Source organism: Lissotriton vulgaris, chromosome 10, assembly GCF_964263255.1.
Source record: "Lissotriton vulgaris chromosome 10, aLisVul1.2, whole genome shotgun sequence".
Classification (NCBI taxonomy): Eukaryota; Metazoa; Chordata; class Amphibia; order Caudata; family Salamandridae; genus Lissotriton; species Lissotriton vulgaris.
This window is the reverse complement of record NC_141698.1, coordinates 218275028-218289385: the sequence shown is the minus strand read 5'-3', so window position 1 is coordinate 218289385 and position 14358 is coordinate 218275028.

Here is a 14358-nt window from a genome sequence, read left to right as displayed (position 1 = left end):
CATCCTGGACTGCCCTAAAAGGACTCATATCACTCCACACCTTAGAAACCTCCACTGGCTCCCGATCCAGATGATATGCCACTTCAAGCTCCTCACACATGCGTATAAAGCTCTTCATGACCAAGAACCACCCTAATTTAATCACCGACTGAACTTCCATCTGTCCACTAAACACCTGTACTCCACTTCACTCTCCCTCATTCACACCCCCGTATCGGACACACCTGAAGTGGGGAACACTCCTTCTCCTACATCGCCACAAAGAACTGGAATGACCTGCACCTCCACCTCCGAACAGCATCTTCCCTGGCAGACTTTATAAAGAAGCTCAAGATCTGGCTCTTTGATGGAGACATGGGCCCCTCAGTGCCTGGATACACTTAGTGGTGATAGTGCTGCGCTGTACAAATACTGATTGATTGACTTCAAGTTCATGGTATTTAGCCATCGCAAAAAAGGTAAGGGGATCCTAGCTCTGGATGGTGTAAAAATAGAAAGGGTTGATGAATTTGATTATCTGAGCATTAGATTACCACCGCTAAGACGACTATAGGGATAGTGGCCTTATCGAAGGGCACCTCTGTCACCAACTTGCAGGAGAGCGAACAAGTAATCCACTCTTGATACCATGAGGCGGCTGCAGAAAAAACAACAGCATCCCCGTGGAGCAGCACAGAATCTCAGGATTGCTCTGAAGAAAAAAAGGGCAGATTGACGACTATTAACTGCCCGTTAATTCCCGCTTGTTTTCCTTCCGAGGAGAACGGAAATAGAGCAGCTGCCATGCTGCACTCGAGTTACCAGCCAGACCCCAAGGAAATCTGGTAACAGTGAACTTCGAGTCACCGACTGAGAGGGCTTCCAGCACCAAATGAGGAATCATGCACACCGGCAGGCGTGCTTGGGCAATTTAAATACCTGACTCATCCCTTCCATTTCGACATGGCTTCTGGGAAATGTAGTCCTGCCATAATTACACAACAGGAAGGTACAAAAGGGGCTCAGATCCTGACAATATTAGAGAAAAGTTTGTTGGGCAAGCATCTTTTTAGAGCTGTGACCTGTACGATACTAAAATTATATTGGTTAAACTTGTATTATCTCTTCGCACTGTGCACTTTAATTTACTAGAAAAATCTAATGATATGAGGGAAATCCAAATTCAGATTATAACATTAGTTGTCTGGATTGCACAGAGGGGCTGCTAAGAGCTTATTTTAGGCTATTATTAGAGATTGCTCATTTGTGAAGCTAGTAGGATGAGGGGGTATCTCTGTGTGTTTCCTTTTATTGATTGCAAACTTTGTGACCTTAACTATGTTTTAACTGAGTATTTATTTTTATTGTTTCTCCACTTCGCTCAGCAATTTTAGTTGCTAAACATTTTCTTTTCTTTTATTCCTGAGAATTGTATGCTCTTATCATGTATTTACTTTATTATTTTTCTATATATTCATTCTTTTTAGTGTACTGTGATATTGTGAACTTTGATGGCTGTTTTTAGCCAAAATAAAGATGATGATAATGATTTCTGCAAGATACGGAGATTGAGTGCCAAGTCCTAAAATGATGATGATCATGATGATCATGATGGGTGTTGTAGTCATTTTTATTTTTTCCTATTTAAAACTGGCAGATTTTTTCTGTCATTGTCATTCCTGTACAGGAAAAAATTGAGTAATTCTCATCAAAAATACTTTATTTCAGTTAAAAACCTTAAAAGGCTGTGCATAAATAAAACAAACAATATCACATAATCCATCATCATAGTCTTAACAAAGTGCATCATAAAACAGTGGGGTCAAAAAAGAGAAACTCTGCTCAGGTCAAAGACAATAAAAGGCAAAGTATTGCATAAAGATAATCAAAGCACTGGTTGAAAATTGCGGAACTCAAGGTCAGACAGAGAGGTCTCATACATTTGAGTCTTGTTTTGCATAGATTCGACAGAGTAATAGAACATATCAAATATTTTCAACAGCACATTGAGTGCGCGATTCAGAAAAGGCTCCATTATCGGATTTCCGTTTCCACTCGTATGTATGCATATTGTTTTTAAGGACTCCAAAAAGTGGCTTCAAAAACGAAGGCCAAGCCAACGGTGGATGAATACAATTTACATATCCTTCAAATCTTGGAATTGGCTTAGGAACCTATTAGCGAAGGTACCCCAAGAGGTGCATCCATGCAGGACAAGGTGGATATATTCCCAAAATTCTGCTTTAATTATCACTTTATAACGCTGAGTGATTATACAAGGGTTAGTTATCTCATAGATCATCTAGCCCCAATGTCTGATACCATTGACAAATGTGTTGGAACCATGGAAGATTTGTGGTACCAACCGAAGACAATATTTCCAATATACATGCAGTTCCTCAGTGGTTCATCACCTAATCCAAAATAAAAGAGGTCACAGGGCAGCACAGAATGAACTCAATACATTTAAGGGGGATGTCTATCAATAAGGGAATTAAAGGGGTTCTCTGGAGAAGATTACTTAATGGTCATATGAAATTATTTTCTTGACTAGCCAGATGTGATACAAAGAAATACCGCCAAATTTCAGCCCATATAAAGTGCTGCCCTTTAGCCCAATAGACTTCAACGGCTGGTGAAATGACCCTGGATAGGGCCGCCTTAAAGCATTTTCAAAATATCTGCTGTACTGTGGGTCAGTGTGACGTTGCTCTTCTCTGGATGTGGTCGCAAAACAAAGTCTGTCATCAAGCTTGGTCCCAGATATGCAAAACTAGCAAATCTGTTTAGCACCTTCGCTCCTAGTCTGATTTTCCCATTGTAGCTTCTATATGGGTTAGAGGTCATAATCTTTGACAAATGGCAATAATTTTCAGGGGCCCTAGGGGTCCGGGAGATCAGGATAGTGTTGTCGGCAAACAATAACGCCGGAATGCAGGAAACAGTGATGCAGTCATGGAGATGATTAATTGCATCCTTTAAATATAATGGGAAAAGTGTAGAGGTCAGAACACTCCCTTGTCTCACCCTCTCCTGACATGAATGTGGTCTGTAAGTTGGCCATTGCTGTCCCATCTGACTAGGGAGCAATTTTCCTTGTGAAGCCTCACTATGATGTTGAGAGGGAAGGTGGAACTCCCAATGAGCGAAGTGTTCCCCATAGGAGAGATCTTGGCACAAATTGAATGCTGCTCTTAGATTCATGAGGGCAATGTATAAATGGTCATCGGTTAGTTTAGTATATTTCCATACGATTAATGTAAAGTGGAAGACCTGATCAGCTGTCATCGTTTTTGCTCTAAAGCCTACTTGAAGGGGTGAGAATATGCTGTTTTGAAACATCCAATCCTGCAATTTGTTTAAGAACAGGGGCATACGTACAATGAACTGGCAGAGTGCAGGTTAGCTCCGAAATTGCTAACGCTGTACTCTTTTAGTTAAAAAACGCAGGGATGCACCAGATTTACAATGATATGGGGCACCCCTGCATTTCCCCTAGCACTGGCGCTAAATTAAGCTGCCTAGCGCCAACGCAAGCACCCTTGCACCATAGTGCAAGGGTGCCTGCGTTGGGGGGAATGATTGTTTATATGCAGGAAGGTGTCCTTTCCTGCACATAAACCATCCACAATGAAGATTTGTAACTCCTATGTGTGCGGCATTCTGCCAATCGTAATTTTTTCTATGATAGTTCATGTGCGTGAAGGCACCCCTTCCTGCACCTAAACGACCGATGATGGCGATTTGCTGTTTCTATGTGGGCTGCACAATGCAGCACGCTTAGAAACAGCAAAAAAGAGTAGAAATCAAACATTTCTCCTCATTTGCCATGTTAAGACCAGGTTTTTTGGATCTTAATTTTTGGTGCTGCCCCATATTTACGTCACCCTTGTAAATAGGCAGCAGCATCAAAATCAATGGGTGTTGTGGTGGAACTCCCACCGCAACCCTCATTGCTCACCCCTTTCTCGCTAAATGCTTCATACTGCATGCTAAACAACACCTTGTAAATAAGGCGATGGACCAGAATGTCTTAAAAAGTGATGCTATGGTGGTGTTAAGTCCTTGTACTTATGCCCCCAGGTGAGCATTGACCTTCTGAAGGTTATCCAAGAGGCTTATGGGCCTATAGTTCAAGGGATGTCCTTTATTCCCTTTTTTATAGACTGGTAATATTTAGGTCACTGACCAAGTAGATGGAACTTGGGCACCTACACCGACAATGTTAGACAACATTTTGATGTAAGGTACCCAAATTGTTTTTTCAGACTCAGGGGACATCCCTCATTTTAAGCTCTCTATAGCAGCCAGGGTTTCGGTCACATTGAAAAAATTAAATGAGCAAAGGATGTGAAAGATTACCACCCTCCACTAATTAGACAATCCTCTAGAGGTCAGTAGCTAGAGATAATTCTTAAGAGTATAGTAGTGCAAAATGATGCTTCCACTTGGATAGTTCGATATGATGTATAGTTGTGGCTACACCCTTAGTACTTTCACGGACAATAAAGTGCCAAAATAACACAGTGTCCCTACATTTAGAGCCCTCAAGTAAGTCTGACCAGTTAGATTTGCTAGAGCACAAGATCTTATAGTAATTGGATCTTGTAAGTTTAAATCCTTCATGACTTACTTGCTTAACAGCTTTAATTATTGTAGATTTCCCATTGCAGCACTCGTGGTTGATCTATGGAGAGCAGCCTCTATTTCTGGAGATCTTTTGATACTTTATTTCCAAGAATGTTCCTTTAATCGAGCTTGTGAAGCTTAACTAATCGGATCTGGTTGACCGGACAATTAATGTAAGGTTCAAAAAGATTGTAAAAGCAACTGTGTCCTTAATTTCTACATTTCTGGGCCACATGACAAACCTATGTTTATTCCCAACCTGAATCAATGTGCTGAGAAACAGGGGGCCTGTGAAAAAAATAATGGTTCCAAGAACAGGAGACAAAGCAACAATTGTAAGTAAACACCCCTTGGCAACCTAGGATTAGGTTAAATAGGTGTTAAAGATACGGGTCTGAAGAAAATATGATGTGGACTTTATTTTATTTTATACATCAATGTAGTAATTGTTCAATGGGGGTATGTGAACCTCCTAAGCATACAAATAACATTAACTACTACAAATGATGTGCTCTAAGATATATAAAGTAAATCACAGCATGAAAAATATAATACATGTCAACAATCAATAAAAACAAGACGGGAACATGGCACACCAGACACAATACAATAAAAATATATCAGTATGTACTATAACAACTAGCAGTTAGGTTACACAATGCAGAATTGTTATTCAAAAGGCAACAATAGATGAGATCTGTGGGTAAGAATGATTAATAATATCCGATATAAATAACGTTGTAGACTATATAGGTGGCTATTGTTATAGTATATTCGACGCACGTTTTCTTCAGGAAAAACCACAACTCGAAATCTGAACCTGTAAAGTTACACTTGTTCAACAAACCACTGAAATATGCCAAACTTGTATTTAGACTGAGTCTAAAAATCGGTTGATGGGTCATAGGAGAAAGAAAAAGCTTGCGAAATCCTAAATAAAAACTGGAAGAGAAATGGTTACAAGGTGTCTCAATTAATATATTCCTAAAGATGAAAGAACCAAAGTGCCCCAACAGTGGCTAACATCTACATGGAAAAATTTTGAATATATTAACAAATCTAATGAGATTGCCCCATGTTACTGATGCCTTTTTATTGTATTGTATCTTGTGTGCCATGTTCCTGTCTTATTTTTATTGATGGTTCTCATGTGTTATATGTTTCTTATTGCTGTGTTTCCTTACATCTTAGAGCACATAATATGTATTAGTCAATTAATGTCAATTAATACGCCATTGATCAATTACTACATTGGTGAATAAAATAAAATAAAGTTTGTATTTCCACATTCACGTGTTCTTCAGGCAAGGAATCTTTAACAGTTATTTAATATTTTTTTCATAAAGGTTTTTCTATGAATTTACCCGGATCATGACAACTGTTTATTTCTTATTTTAAATGTGTATGTATGTGTATATATTGTGTTGGAATTTTTGGATAACTTGTGCTTTTATCATCTGTTTAAAAAGATCGAATAAAAGCTGTGTGACTGACTAACAGTTATTTAACCTAATCCTAGGTTACCAAGGGGTGTTTACTTACAATTATTTCCAAACTGAATGGCAGGGTGAACAATCCTAGATGAATCTAAGGATTCTTCTAACATGGGATAGGACAATGTCAATTACAATGGATCATGATTGCTGTCAGATCTAGCGTTAACTTTAAAATCAATCATTTTGTGCCAGATTGATATAGCCAAAAAATGTAATCTGTCTAACTATATTACAAGACTTTGGTGAATGTAGATGATCTTTGTTGGTCTACAGGCGCGCTGGCCCTGGGCCAAAGTTAAAGAAACTAATTGACTAGGTGAAACCATATGGGGAACTCATGAGGTGGAATCAATAATGAGAATACAACTCTGTTTATCTTCATTATCTGTTATTTGTTTCATGCATTCAAGGGGTTTGACAGTTATATTGAAATCACTTTATATAAGGCATGGGGGCTTAATGCCACTCTTGGCTAAATAAGGAACCAAGGTTACAAGAAATGGGAAACCTCATGTCTTGCTAGGAGATAATTGTACAGCTTATGTATATATGTACATTTTCATGCCAAATCCCACTAGTGATATACCCATAATGTCCTTGCAGCCAAGTGATATCTGTTTATAGTTAAATTTTGCAATAACATAATCCCAAATCAGAAATCTTCCAAATGTTCTGCCAGAGGGTGTATGCACAGCTGCAGTGAAAAACATGTTGATATTATAATGTAGTTATGTTCTTCCTCTCATGACAAGTACTTATTCTCTTTACTCACACCTACCCCACCTTGATATTTTATACTGAAGGAAATTGTGACTCCTCCCCCTACATACTCCTTTCCAAGGCATAACTAAAATTATTACCTTGAATGTGAGGCTCATCAACACCCCTGCATACCTCTACACAATATATTTATATCTCCACCATACAAATAGGCATATAGCCTATATTCAAGAATCCCACATCACTAACCTTGAAGCTTCCAGGTTGCAGAGGAAATTGCGAGGTCAGTTTTTTCCACCAATTACTCCTACGAGTGAAGAGTACTGGTTTGGATTTGGGCTGGGGTCCCCTTCACTGCCACCAACATGGTAGTGGACCCCGATGGACAATATATATTTATATAGGGGTGCTTAACCCCTTCGATGCTGATGACGAGCTCAGCTCGTCATCACCCACGGGGGTCGTGTGCTGATGACGAGCTGAGCTCGTCATGGTGCCACTAAAATGGCATTTTCCAGCACACAGCGGGAAAACGCCTAGCATCCAAGTGGTTAAAGGCCCACCACCTGCTCCTTGGATCTCTCTGGGCACCTAGTACCGACCAGGTCTCTCTTCTACTCTCCCTAACTGCATTATTAGCCCGATGGAGTGGTATCCATTGGATATTGGGAGGGGATTTCAACAGTGTTCTGGATATTGGTCTCAATCTCTCTTTCCCACCACTGACCTGCATGGCAGCCATGTAGAATGCTCTCACCCTAACCACCTGGATACACCACTGGTAGCTCCTAGATGTCTGGCACCATCACAACCCCTCCACTAACATTTATTCACAATATTCCCATGCACACAACCTACATGTTGACATAAACAGATTTGTTTGCACTCAAGACGTTGTCCATCCTGTTGCTAAAGCTGACTATTTTGCCCGAACCCATTCAGACAGAAACCATTACACCTACAGTCCAGTGGGAGAGCTTGCCTCCACTGATACCCAATTGGCAACTAAAAATCTCTACTCTGGAACACCCCCATTCCGATCATCCATTTCTTATGATGGTTCGACCTCTTTGCCCTTAGTACAGTGGGATGCCTTCAATGTATTCATACAGGGACACATAATGGACACCACACTCAGCATGCGTTGCAGCCTCACAACTGTAGTGAACCCAACTGGAAAGTCTATTATTAACCAATGAAGTACTAGCTTGTACACAATCCACTGCCCATGAACGATTGCTCTGCTCCCACATGAACACATTGCATTATTGATATGCCTTAGCTGTTTAAACTATGCGGCACACGCTAAGTAAACACACACAGAGGCCGACAGCCCTTGTAAATTGTTGGTGCGGCTTATTCAACAAGAGAATGACAGATGCCATGAACTACTAACTATCCGTTCAGACATGGGTCAATTACTCCACTTGCAGAAGGATATACATGCAGCCTTCACACAACACTACACGCAACTGTACACGTCTAGCCTCTCAGTCCCCTTGATTCTATTAATGATTTCTTATATGATAATACACTATCACAGATCACATCAGACTCCATAGGGGAACTCAATGAGGAGATTAGCTTATTTGAAATACAGGAGGTGATCCACTCATTGTCCACCAGTAAGATCCCGTGTCGGGATGGCCTACTGGCTGAATTTTATAAATCCTATGCCCCACAATTGACATCTCGCCTAAAGACCCTATACGACGCTGCAGTTACCATGATGACTCTGACACCTATACCGAGAGACACCTTGCTTATTTCACTGTCTAAACTGGGCCAGGACCCCCAGAATATGGAGTCCTCCTTTACCGCCCATTTGCGTTGTTGAATACAAATTATAAAGTACTTGCGAAAATACTGGTGCCACACTGGGTTCACTCAGACAGAACAGCTTAGTACCCACCATAAATACCTCACTAAATCTCTGCCGCTTTTTCAGAGTGTTTAGATATGCATCAACATGACATCCCCATTCAAGATGCCTGGTTTTAGATGTTCATAAAGCACTTGACTCCCTGGAATGGCCATTCCTTTTTGCAGTACAGGTACACTATGGACTTGTAACCCATTTCCTTCATCTGGGTACACTTCTCTAAACTAACCTCAGAGCCAGGGTGCATATCAGATGACACATTTCAGACCCTATCAAAATACAACATGGAACTTGACAGGGATGCCCTTTGTTTCCCCATGTACTTTCTTTAGTGCTTAAAAGACTGGCTCCTCATTTACTTGTAGAGGGCCAAACTTTGGGGATCCCACTGGTTGATGACCAATGTTCCTTCCAATTTTCTTCCTCTGTGTGTGGCAGTGGAGGGCCTCTGTGCGCTGAAAGCAAGGCTATGTGTGCCAGGAACCAGACCCCGCATGTGTGCGGCGCCAAATGTCACTCAAAAGTCTCGAGGGGGATGTATGGCACATGGGTGAAGCGTGCGTGGATTGTGAGCAAAGTTTAAAGAGCTGAGTGGCTGTTGATCACCTGTTATCAAGTCCAAAGGTTATGAGTTTTCATGTTGTTGAGGTGCAGCCTGGTGGCAGACACCCATCGGTGGAGAGTCGCTCAGTAAATGGAGAAAAGTTATTAAAAGAATAACTGAATAGTTTGGTAATAGTGTACATTGTGGGATCACTGATGCCATCCAGATCATCATTAATGAAGTCATTGTTAAACGCACATGCTCCTGCATGGAGGACTGGCGCAGAGCAGCACACCCTTGTCCGAGCAATGTGCAGATGGTGTCCAGAGCGCTATCTTGCAAAGCAAGCCTTACTCTGACTCACACGGGGTTGGGCAAGTAGGTATTCTTTCCCGAGATCAAATTACAGGTCTCAGTTAAGGGGTTGGGTATTTGGTGGGATGGGATGATGCCAAGTGGCTCATGGCACGTGAAACCTTCCACCTGCTTCAATGTTTTAGCCATCAGCACTTAGTATGCTGGAAGTTTCAAACCTGTTACTATTATGGTAAAGAAAAATAAAACAGCCCCAAAATGAAAAGCACTTTTTGGATTAGAAAGCCAGGACTGAATGTGTTGCACATGTAGGATAGGGTAAAAGTGATGCTTCGTGAAGTGCATTTTTGAGGAGCAGCTGAATGTGTTGCACATACAGGAAACAGTTAAAGTGATGCTTCATGAAGGGCATTTTTGAGGAGCAGCAGTGTTTTTGTTTAAGTATTGATGTTCATCACAGCCGTGAAGAGTTGTCTCTGCTCACATGCATGACAAGCAGAAGAGTAGTCCTTGATAGTAACAAGCTGATCTTCTCTGCAGTTTGGCAGCAGAGTAGTAGGTGAAGAATGCACCTAGAATATCACGCTGGGCGAAGAGGTCAGTTTCTGTGGGTGAAGTAATCTCAAGAATTGATCCAAAGTGGGAATCCTGGTGGATCAGTCAGGCCAGAAGTCAACCAGATTGGTCCCCCTCTCAGTGCATCTTAGCCTCATAGGATTTGAAATTGAAGCAGAGCAGCTGCTCCAGGAGGGCCGCGTATTGGTTTTTGTCCTCTGTGAGTGCATCTCTCGTGGAGGCCTCCAGAGCCACTGCTTTGTCTAGATCAGCTGTCTGGCATTCAGAATTAGCTATCTTTGTGACAGCCATTATTTCTTGTAGTCAGTATCCTCTATTGACCACCTTAAAGGCGTCCAGCTCTGATGCCCTACCGTAACACTGTGCCCTGTTGTCTGAGAAATATTGGGTAATGCACTGGCACTGAAATTCTTGTAAGGAAGGGCTCTCCAACTTCTATCTGGGCAGCCACCACAAGGGCACTAGAGGCAGGGGAGAGCTCCATGTCAAATCAACAGCGTATGCATCATGGGTGGAAATTAAACAGCCCAGATAATCTGCTTGGTGTAAAACATCACGAAGGGAGGTTGAAAAAAGGATGCAGTCAAGGCACACAAAAATTGCGACCTACCGAGTAGAAGAGGTAGACTCGCGTATGAGGGTGTAAGGATCTCCACGCATCTACTGACGACCATTGATTAACCCATTTCCCGAAGTGATTTGTCTGTGTGTAGGGAAAAGAGCGGGGAAGGGGTGGGCAGGAGCAGTGTTGTAAAATGTCCCTCTCTGAAGGGTCACCCCAAATGTTTTGCCTTCCTCCTCCTCTTTTTGCTGAATTCCTTCTGTTGGCTTTAGGATTCAAAGCACTTTACCACCGCTGACCAGTGCTAAAGTTCATGTGAACTCTACTCTAAATATCATATAATCGGTTTACACCTGTTTATAATATCTAATTTAATTGGAGGTTCCTTGTGGTAAGACCCACAGCTAGCCTCATCAGGGCGCTGCTGGGCAAGAGGCAATGGCAGGCATAGGGGAGGATTAGCAGAATAAAAGAAGGTTGACAATGTGGAGCTCTAGTAGAGAGCAACCGGCATTGTGCTGAGTCAAGCCACTCCCCTGAATGAAGTACCTAATGATGCTTCATGTTGCATATTGTGTTATTGTATGTCTACAAAATATGTTTCATGTTGCAAATTAAAAAATATGAGTGATGTTGCAAAATGTGTATGCTGATGCCCAGAGTTAAAGCTGGTACGTTTTGTTTTGGAACAGAAGGAAAGGTGGCAACATTACATTTAAATTTCAATCATTTTACATTTTTAGCATGAAATTCACCTCAGGCCTGGTTACTCCAGGCTAGTCAATAACTATCTGGAAGCATGTTGCTACTTGCCTAATATTGGTGTTACTCTTAAATGGAACAGAAGGACTCAAACAACACTGGGTCCGATTTTCAAAGTAAAAACATTATGGATGGAGAGCTTCATCTCCACCTTGGTATATTTCTTTTGATTTTGTGGAGCGGGTAAATGACGTTCTATGTGTAGGTAAAATACACAGATTGAGACAAGATTATGATCACTCAGCTTAGAGGATAAAGTTAGAGAGTCAGACACCGATGAGACTAAAAACAAAGAGAACAAACTCAAATCAAAGTTTGAATCACCTCCAGCAGTGTTTTTGTTTAAGTATTGATGTTCATCACAGCCCGTGAAGGGGCTCTGATTAAAATACTCAATACAATAGAGAAAATAAACGAGGGACTTCATTCAAAGCTATATATATATATATATATATATATATATATTACCTACTGGTGATAGCCAGTAGGTATATATAGTTAGGATTTTTTCTCTATGGAACTTTTGAAAATTCTATGCCTAATAACTTTGGCGTTTGTGGACGGAATTGGCTGAAATTTTCAGGAAAATGGCACATTTTGTTTCTGAGCAGCCCTTGAAAATTTGGGGGGGGGTTCGTCAAGGGGGGGCCGAGAAAAAAGGGGGGTCCCAAAACGCGTTTTTCCCAAGTTAATTTCCATAGGGCGGTTGGCCTCACTTTTAGCCCGAACGGCTGAATGGATTTCCACGAAACTTGGCAAAATTGTAGGGACCGTTAGCCCGATGTGCCTTTGCTAGGTCTCAATATATGTGCTTCAGTGAATTTTGAGAAATTAATGTTTAAAACAAGATATATATCTGTAACAGCGCTCCGGGCAGCGCTCCGGTTCGCGAACTTTTCGCGTATCGGAACTTTGCGAAGCGAAGCTGATTGGCTCTCCGGTGTCTGTCAACATTCTAAACAGTCCGGAGCGGCCGCCATCTTGTCTCTCGGTAGGATCGAGAGACAAGAGGAGGCCAAAACAAAGGGGAAATGAAGGAAAGAGGGCAAGGTAGACCCCTTCTGACCCCCTAGGATTGATGAGGGGGATATTATAAAGCAACGCGGGGCCAAAAAAAAAAAAAAAAAAATCCAATTTTTTCGCCGTAGAGACGCGTCTTGGTACGCGAACCGGGCAGCTAACCGGGCAGCTCACCGGGAAGCTAACCGGCAGTGTAACGGGAGTCTGAGGAGAAGCTGATTGGCTGTTATCATTGTAAACAGTCTGGAGCGGCCGCCATCTTGTCTCTCTGTGGGATCGAGAGACAAGAGGTGGAAAAAAAAAGGTGTAAATGAATGAAAGGGGTAAGGCAGACCCCTCCTGAACCCCTAGGATTGATGAGGGGGCTATTAAAGTTCCCTGGGGGGTGAAAAAAAAATTGCGTTTTTTCACGGTAAAGGTGCTTCCTGGTACGTTAACCGGGCAGCTAACCGGCAGCGTAACGGGAGTCCGACATATTGTGTTTTTTGAACGTTTGTGATATGTGCACGTGTGGATTTTGTCTAATTAAGGTTAAAAAAATATATATATATCTTTAAGCGTGTTCTGGCGCGCTTACGTTTTGGGTTTGGTTTGCGCTGCAGAGACGATACGTCACGGTTATGCGATGCAACATGAGGCGTCTCACGGGCTACGTGATACGTCACTTAATAAAGAATATATTTTACAGCTATAGATATTAGCTTTTAAAAAACCAATGAAATTCACAGAAAAAACCATAGGTTATAGACCATATATAGTTAGGAATTTGCATTTACAAAACCTTGAAAATTCACTGAAAAAACCATAGGTTATAGACCATATATAGTTAGGGATTAGCATTTAAAAAACCTTATTTTATTTGCACAAAACCATTGAAATTCCATATATAGTTAGTTGCACTAACTATATATCGCGGACCCGCAATCCACTGCTAATGATGTCACATATTACATCATTCATGACATGGTCAGTGACATCACTGATGACATCACTGATGACATCTCAAATGACATCACTGATGACATCACTGATGACATCTCAAATGACATCACTGATGACATCACTGACATCTCATTTGACATTACTGATTACATCACTGATGATATCATTTATGTGATAATACATCTTCAGACTCTAATATAACCTTAGATACACTCAGTGTAAACAGGCACTCACAGACTGTCACACATCCATGGAGTTACTCACACACCTAGTCAGTCATGCAAAGAATCAATCACATCTCCATTTCCTCAACTATACAGTTATACACACCTTACTTATTCAAACATATACTAACACATATTTACTCTCTTATACAATCCTTGATGTTCAGTTATTTATATATGTCAACTCTCACATGGAGTGTGTTTTACATATGTACTTACTTTGACATGTAGAACTGAGATATCCATTCACTCACCAATATACTCATGCACACAGTCAACTGTCCATACAGCTGTTTCTACATGCACTTTTGAACCCATACACCTAGGGAATCAACTGCTCACACATCTATGCACAGAGTTATACACCTCCCAGCCACCCACACACATACTCAGTCTCCCATACAAATACTTGGGCAACCATTCAATAACCCATATAGTTACTGATATAGCTACTGATTTAAACATGCAGCAGTTTACAGAAGAACATAAATAATGATTGCCAAATTAAGACACTTTAATCACTAACCCATGCACTCAGTGAGACACATTTAATCACTCACTCATACAGTCAGTCATGCACCTACTAAATCCTTCATCCAGACACTTGTACATACACTCATTCTTCAATATGTAAGACATATTTTAACTTTACAGAAACATACAGTCACTGGGTGTTGTCATCAGTGATGTCATTTGAGATGTCATCA